We start from the raw sequence: 6,890 nt of genomic DNA, 5'->3' as shown, positions 1-6,890 counted from the left end.
TAATGCACCCCCTGCAGCACAGATGGTAGTTGATTCCAAAGAGCACAGAGTCCCCGAGAGGCAGGCACAAGGTCTGCTTGGAGGTGAGCTTTGGGAGCTAGAACCTTAGGACCTCCATCACCAGTGACTAAGTCTCTCACTCACAGACTGTCTGGTTCCTGACCTGTTTAAGTTTAGCGTACACTGAGCACACGTGGAACGGTGTCTTGGTGAGGTTAAGGCACAGGCTTGAGTTGCTCAGATTAGAAGGTGATCTCACCCTTGTACCAAATGACCCTCAGTAAGGCTCTAAACTGTACCCTCCTCATCTGTCAATCAGGCTTGGTTATTCTCATAACCTCAGACAACTATGGAGATTGAATAAAAAAAACAAAACAAAACAAAACAAAACAAAAAAACCACCAAAAATAACTGCAGTGATCAAGCATAGCCCCAGATACAATCTTTGGTCATGACCAGGATGGATTCCAGGTCTGCCACATACCGCTTACAGGCTGGGAGGGAGTCCCAGACCAAGAGCAACCGAGTCGAGACATTCTTATAGGATGAAGTACCTAAGCAGAGACATGAGGACACGTAAGGTTAGGTGGGGCATGAAGGATGAGTGTCCTTGGAGTAGAGAGCAATAAACCAGGGAGTCTGCAGAGCTATACTGAGCAAGAGCACCAAAGGTCACAGAACTACTGCTAAGAGACCAGGTAAGAGGCCATTCTGTGTTAGTCAGGAGCTGAATTTAGTGCTCTACATAGCATTGAAGCGATGAGGTCAGAGGCAGATCATACACACCAAAGAGACCTGGGAAGCAGAGCCAGCTGGTCTGGGATGCCTTGGATGTACTGGTTACAGTTAGTATTGCTCCAGCGAATCTTCACAAAACAGGCACTGTATTCTTCACGGGCCTTGATGAGTCTGCTTCCTCCCTCATCCCGGGGTCAAACGTCCAGCAAACCACACTTGACCTGCCCATCGGCAGTCGTTCCCCACTGGGCAGGTTGTAGACTTTAGGGAGTCACGAATCCTGCCTGTTTTAGAAAGGTCAGAACTTGTCATCACTCAGCGGCTGGGGAGCTGTTTATCCAGTTAGTGGATTCTCTGTGTTTGGATCTGTCTTCCTTCACTGATCACTGCTTTGGGGCCAGTGTAGTGGCATCAGGGAAGAGTGGAAAGAAACTACTGCTCGGCTGAGATGGCTACAGCCCTGAAATCAGACAGATTAACTGACCTGGGGTGGGGGCGGGGGAAGTCACCACAAATTCTTCAAACCATAGTCATCCTCTCTTTCAAAGCCGTTTTTTCTTTTCATGCTTTGTATCCTTTGATGCTAAAATCTGCTTCACATTCCTCATCCCATACCACCAATGGCAGATGTAGGGTGAGGGGGAATAGGAAGAACAGTCAGGAAATGAGGGGGTACATGGACCAATGTGACCACCCCCTCTCCCTTGTGTGTGTGTGTGTGTGGGGGGGGGTTCCTGTAGCTCATAGTGGCCTCTAACTCACTATGCCACAAAGATCTGCCTCTGCCTCCCAGGTACCTGTCGCAGCTTTACAGGACCAGGCAAGCATTTCACCAACTGAGCTGCATCTCCAACCTTGACAGCTTAACTCAGGTCCCTTTTCATTGTTTTCAGGATGGCACAGCACTCTGAAGCTGGGTCACTATTTTGGCAAGTTTTATAGCAACAACTGTGTGCAAGGTCCAAGTAAGGCTCGGACCCCTGGCTTCATGCACTCCCCACACTGACGCTTTCCAGGAAGCACGACAATTGTTCTCCCTTTGTGGATAACCAAGTGTAGGCTCAGAGGGTCCAGGTAGCTTATTCAGTGTTCCACAGCTGGTATGTGGGTGAGTAAACCTGGAGGAAAGCTATAAAATTGGGTCTTGACCAAAGTAAATGGATGTACAATGTATTGCTTGTGGAAAGTCTGATACTTAGTAAGAGGGAAATAATACAAATTAGGTCTATTAAGTAAATACTTTTGAAAAGTTATCTTAACTATGTGTCCTGGGCCATTGTCACAAGCAGGTAAAGAGCTTATTACCCAGCCTGAGTCCTGACGGTCCCCTTAGTACCCACAGCCCTTTAACACCAGGACCAACAGCCTCCTGGATGACCAGCCTGCAGAGCCAGGTGGGCACCTGCTCCCCAGAGAGAGCAGATGGGGGAGGATGCTCCACAGGCACACAGACTGCCAGACTCCATCAGCTCAGAGCCAGGAGCTTTCTGTCCTGGGAGCCAGCCCAGCAGGTTTGACTCTGGTGGACAAGTCTGAGCTGGACAGACCAAGCAGGAAGTGCCACTTCCCGCGCTGCACGACTTGCTCCTGAGTGTTGTAGCATAACCTGCCCTGCCCAAGGGAAGAGGGTTCCCAGCAATCGAGCCTGACGGACCAGCACAGCCTCAGACTCAGGCTTGTGTTCTCACGCTGAAATTTTGAAATTCTACCTTTAGAGCAACGTTGGAGACACCTTTTCATGCCATTATTTCTGTGACAATGATGTCTCCAATCTACGATTTCTCTATCCCCTATAGCCCTCTAAGTGAGGAGCCTGGCCCAAAGAGAGTCACCAGCCATCTCAGGTCTCCTCTCTGCACCCCAGGTGTGTATCTGCCAATGAGGTGCTAGGATACAGTAGGCTTACGCCATAGTCTTGAATCTGTCATGGGCAGAATAAAAACAGAATCAAAGTCTACAAAAACAAACAAACATACCCTGTCTCTTCAATTCAACAAGAATGGAATCCTGAGGGGAAATAGAGAGTATAATAAGACAGTCTGTGTTCTACCCATGTGTCCCCAAGAGGGGAAGCTTGGGGTTTTTCCAGATTTGAGGGAAGTCCCAAGCCTGGCAACTTTGCGTAAATCCTCAGCTGATCCAAGGTGCCCCAGTGCTCTGCCCAAAGCACGACAGTGCAGGAGACCCCACACTCCCACACAAGTGCCAGGACTGCTTGGTTTGGTCGTCATCAAAGAGATAAAAGACTGCAGATTTGGGGCTGGAGACCTGGTCTACTGGCAGAGCTCTTACCCAGCCCGTGTGAGTCTTGTGCTCGCTCATCCAGCACAGAAACAAAACAAAACACCCACAACAGTAACAAAGCCCCATAGAACTCTGGCTGAGAGATCTCTTTTCCTTATTACAATAAAGAAATGGGGTTTCAGACAGTACTGGAGACCTTCCAGAGGCCATCAATAGAGAAATTTGGGGGCTGAGATATGGGCCAGTCTTGGCTGCCAACCCAGAGTCAGGAAGCAGAAGAAATTATGTTCACCCCTAACTCTCCACGTTCCCATCTGTTCGCCACTTGGTTATGGTGGACAGCCTGTGATTGCCATGACGGATTTAGCGGGCTTCACATCGGGAGCCCTGGCTCCCCCAGGGGACTTCCTGTCATCTTGGATTACCCCTGGTGAGCTGGTCTAGAAACCCCACACAGTTCACCATTCGTTTCAACATCTATGCGGAAGGAGAGAAGAGAGTCCGTGTGCCAGTTAAGTCATCCTTTGAATTTCCATCAGCCCTGGAGAAAATAATCGAGGGGTTTGGGGAACTATGGAAAGGTCAAAGGTTTGCAGGTTTAACGTTTCGTGGGAACATGCGCACGTTTGGACCGGCCCCAAGTGCGGGGTCGACCTGTTTGACAGGTAACAATTAGAGAGGAAGAGTTTGCAGGGCTGGAATGTGGCTAGAGAGGCCGCGGTAGGGATCTGGTTTACCTGCTCGGCAGGTGGGGCCTGCTGCTAGGACAGGCATGTGCACGCACAGCATTCCAGAGAATCGGTTTTCTTTTAAAGCCGCGATGACTGCAGGGCACGAGAGGGTTGGGTTGAGCCCTGGCTGGGAGCCGTTACCAGTCTGCTAGGTAAAGAAGCAAAATAAATAGGTCCCTGAAGACAGCTCAAGGAAGAGACCGCAAAGGCATTCAGAACTTTTTTTTTTTAATGTCTAAAATAAATGTGTGCTTTTTTGTCTCAAAACTTGAGAAACCCCAGACTGGTACAAAATGCCAAAGATAATAGAATGGAAATCTCCTCCTCCCCCTCCTCCCCCTCCCTCTCTCCCCTCCTCCTTCCTTCCCTCCCCCCTTCCTCCTCCTCCTCTCCCCCTCCCCCTCCTTCCTTTCCCCCTCCCCTCCTCCTCCTTTTCCTTCCATTTTAAAGAATAGAGAATATTGTGTTCTTGGGACAGTCTCTGAGAAGGATGTTATCTTGCCTGATACAGTCTAGAAATGTTTATTATTTTTCTCAGAGTTGCTGCAGAAGAGAAAGCTCTTTCCCTCAATAAATTGTAGCTAACGTGTATGTTTTGAAAGCTACGTCGGGGCTTGAGTTTGAATCCTTCTGGAGAATACTGGCCTAAATGAGCAAGGCCTTGGATTCCACTCAGCACAGGAAAGAGAAGCGAGGGACTGTTTCTGGTAAAACATGCTTAAAGAAAAGTAGTTGTAAATAAAGTTTCTCTTTTGGAGTATTTAAAATTGGGATAATATTTGTGTACACACCCCCATACACATACATATTAGCCCTGGTTAGCTATTCTAGAAACCACACACAGTTCACCATTAGTCTCAACATCTATAAGGAAGGAGAAAAGAGAGTCTGTGTCCAATTACAGATTGTGTGTAAATATAAATAATACAGTACACTGCAGAATCTATACAGAGTCTCATGCACATAATAAAAATTACTTTCTACATTCAAAGGCATTTAGGGGCTGTAGAGCGCTTGCCCAGCATGCATGAAACCTTGGGCTCCATCCCAGTGCCTTACGCACATGCCCAGTCTTCCAGTTCTTGGGAGGGGAGAGCAGGTTTGACATAAGGTCAGCCTGAATTACAGGAGACCCTGCCTTAAAAGACACAAAAGCAGAAAGGTGTGTGTGTGTGTGTGTGTGTGTGTGTGTGTGTGTGTGTGTGTGTGTGTTTAGAACACCGTTGTAGATTCCCTGTGCTATATGCATAACTGCTGAGGAGAAGCCAGAGTCGGCTGTAGAAATTATAAAGTAGTGAGGAGCCTGGCAAACTCGACCCTGAAAATTCCCATGTCACCTACTCTTTGCTCCTGTTTACAAGTTAGTTCTCCACAACTGGTCCCGTTCCTCCTCGCTTCTTCCTCCTCATAGCGGGCATTCTGCCCATGCCTGGGGGCAGACACTTCCAGATTGCTAAGAGAGCTCAGAGCTCTGCAGCCCTCAGGCCAGTAGGCGTCAATTCCACCCAATTAGAAGATCTTGCAATCAAACAGACAGGAAACAGACAAGCCCACAGAAAATTAGCTGTCTGAGTATGGACTCCTGCATGTGGCAAGATGGCAGCTGACATAGTAATTTAATGAAGACAGTTCTTCAACAAACAAAATGTCATGAATAATAACAATAAAAAGTGAGAACAGTGAACCCTGCCATGGTAGCTCATGGGGGCTATGGTGTCACACACCTTTAATCCCAGCCCTTGAGAGGCAGAGGGAGGCGAATTTCTGAGTTTGAGGCCAACCTGGTCTACAGTGTGAGTTCCAGGACAGAGAAACCCTGTCTCGAGAAACAAACAAAATAAATAAAAATAAAAAAAATTTTTTTTTACGTTTCTGAAGCAGGACTCATCATGGATGTGATGTGTTGCTATGACGACCAGCATGCCTCATCAATCAGAAACATATGCATGTCTGCTCTGACCACTACACAGATGCAAGCTGCCCTGCCTGGGTCTTGATATATGAGGTGTGTGTCGAATAAGAATGCCTCCGAAAAGCTCATCCATTTGAAGGTGTGGTCACCAGGGAGTGGCACTAATAGGATGTTGTGGCCTTGTTGGAGTGGGTGTGGTCCTGTTAGAGGAAGTGATACTGGGGGTGGGTTTTAAGGTTTCAGAAACTCATGCCAGGCCCAGTCTGTTTCTTTATTTACTTTACATGTATACTTTATATGAGTGCACTGTCACTGTCTTCAGACACACCAGAAGAGGGCATCCGATCTCATTACAGATGGTTGTGAGCCACCATGTGGTTGCTGGAATTTGAACTCAGGACCTCCAGAAAAGCAGTCAGTGCTCTTAACCACTGAGCCATCTCTCCAGCTCCCCAGTCTGTTTCTTGATTGGGATGTAGCTCACAGCTACTTCTCCAGCACCAAACCTAGATGCCAGCACGTCCTCTGTGAACTAAACCTCTGACCTGTAGTTAAATGCTTTCTTTTATAAGAGTTGCCTTGGTCATGGTGTCTCTTCACAGCTACAGAACAGTGACTAAGACAGGGACTTCTTAGGAATCCTGAAAAAAAAATAATTATGAAACAGGTTGTCCTTTCCTTTTTTAAAAGATGGCTACTGTCAATTTAAAAATAAAAGCATTTTGCTTATTGAGAAAAAAAAAACTTCTGAAAGTTTTTTGTTTTGGTTTTTATTTGTTTGTTTGTTTGTTTGTTTAAGATTAAAAGAAGCTGAGCTGGAGAGTTGGTTGAGCAGTTAAGAAAGCACTGACTTCTCTTCCAGAGGTTCTGAGTTTGATTCCCAGCAACCACGTGGTGGCTCACAACCATCTGTAATGGGAAACCAGTGCTCCCTTCTGGTGTGTCTGAAGACAGCTCCAGTGATTTCATATACACATACAACAAATAAACACATCTTTTAATAAAGCTTTTTTATTTATGTGTATGTGTGAGAGTGTGTGGCATGAGTTTTGGTCCCCATAGAGCTCAGAAGAGGTTATTGGATGTCCTTGAGCTGGAGTTACAGACGGTTGTGAGCCACCCAGCGTGGTGACTGGGAAAAACTGACATCCTATGGAAGAGCAGCAGCAGCTCTTAACCACTGAGCTACTTCTCCAGGCCTGCAAAGTTGCCTTTTCAGAGAATGACAGCACTCAAGAATGAAGACGCTCAAACCAAGCCATATG

At 47.1% G+C, this 6,890-nt stretch overlaps 1 long non-coding RNA gene across 3 annotated transcripts; it reads left to right on the top strand.

Annotated features, from left to right (window-relative positions):
* Positions 1–3,228: 3,228 nt before the first annotated feature.
* Gm41303 lies at positions 3,229–6,515 on the top strand. Of its 3 annotated transcripts, none has more exons than XR_001781593.1 (3): positions 3,229–3,647; positions 5,595–5,718; positions 6,488–6,515. It is a non-coding gene; the product is annotated as a predicted gene, 41303 (long non-coding RNA). The 3 variants fall into 3 exon arrangements; XR_001781592.1 differs by lacking the exon at positions 6,488–6,515 and adding an exon at positions 6,425–6,475; XR_875171.2 differs by lacking the exon at positions 6,488–6,515 and adding an exon at positions 5,982–6,008.
* Positions 6,516–6,890: the final 375 nt, after the last annotated feature.

This window comes from Mus musculus, chromosome 15 (genome assembly GCF_000001635.26).
Source record: "Mus musculus strain C57BL/6J chromosome 15, GRCm38.p6 C57BL/6J".
Classification (NCBI taxonomy): domain Eukaryota; kingdom Metazoa; phylum Chordata; class Mammalia; order Rodentia; family Muridae; genus Mus; species Mus musculus.
This window is presented reverse-complemented; position numbering and strand designations above follow the sequence as displayed.